The sequence below is a fragment of the Arachis hypogaea genome, chromosome 10, assembly GCF_003086295.3.
Source record: "Arachis hypogaea cultivar Tifrunner chromosome 10, arahy.Tifrunner.gnm2.J5K5, whole genome shotgun sequence".
In the NCBI taxonomy this organism is placed as follows: Eukaryota; Viridiplantae; Streptophyta; class Magnoliopsida; order Fabales; family Fabaceae; genus Arachis; species Arachis hypogaea.
In genome coordinates, this window is record NC_092045.1 from 74,324,503 (window position 1) to 74,325,537 (window position 1,035).

The 1,035-nt window shown below is 40.7% G+C and overlaps 1 non-coding gene across 1 annotated transcript; it reads right to left on the bottom strand.

Moving 5' to 3' along the window:
- Nucleotides 1–426: 426 nt before the first annotated feature.
- Nucleotides 427–534, bottom strand: LOC112718612 (small nucleolar RNA R71). The gene has a single exon (XR_003160944.1). It is a non-coding gene; the product is annotated as a small nucleolar RNA R71 (small nucleolar RNA).
- Nucleotides 535–1,035: the final 501 nt, after the last annotated feature.

Genomic DNA, 1,035 nt, shown 5'->3' on the forward strand with positions numbered 1-1,035 from the left:
TCTTCAAAGAAGAAGAACACATGGCAACCGAAAACAACAACAATGCCAACAATGCAAGGAAGGTGCTGGGTGACTTTACTGCACCTACTCCCAACTTTTATGGGAGAAGCATCTCTATCCCTGCCATTGGAGCAAACAACTTTGAGCTTAAGCCTCAATTAGTTTCTCTAATGCAACAGAATTGCAAGTTTCATGGACTTCCATTGGAAGATCCTCATCAGTTTTTAGCTGAATTCTTGCAAATCTGTGACACAGTCAAGACTAATGGGGTTGACCCTGAGGTCTACAGACTTATGCTATTCCCTTTTGTTGTAAGAGACAGAGCTAGGACATGGTTGGACTCTCAACCTAAAGAAAGCCTGGACTCTTGGGAAAAGCTAGTCAATGCCTTCTTGGCAAAGTTCTTTCCACCTCAAAAAATTGAGTAAGCTTAGAGTGGAAGTCCAAACCTTCAGACAGAAGGAAGGAGAATCCCTCTATGAAGCTTGGGAAAGATACAAACAATTAATCAGAAAGTGTCCCTCTGATATGCTTTCTGAATGGAGCATCATAGGTATTTTCTATGATGGTCTCTCTGAACTATCCAAGATGTCTTTGGATAGCTCTGCTGGAGGATCTCTTCATTTGAAGAAGACGCCTACAGAAGCTCAAGAGCTAATTGAAATGGTTGCAAATAACCAATTCATGTACACTTCTGAAAGAAATCCTGTGAACAATGGGACTAGTCAGAAGAAAGGAGTTCTTGAGATTGACACTCTAAATGCCATATTGGCTCAGAACAAAATATTGACCCAACAAGTCAATATGATTTCTCAAAGTCTGTCTGGAATGCAAAATGCACCAAGCAGTACTAAGGAGGCTTCATCTGAGGAAGAAGCTTATGATCCTGAGAACCCTTCAATGGAAGAGGTGAATTACATGGGAGAATCCTATGGAAACACCTATAATCCTTCATGGAGAAATCATCCAAATTTCTCATGGAAGGATCAACAGAGACCTCAACAAGGTTTCAACAATAATAATGGTGGAAGAAAC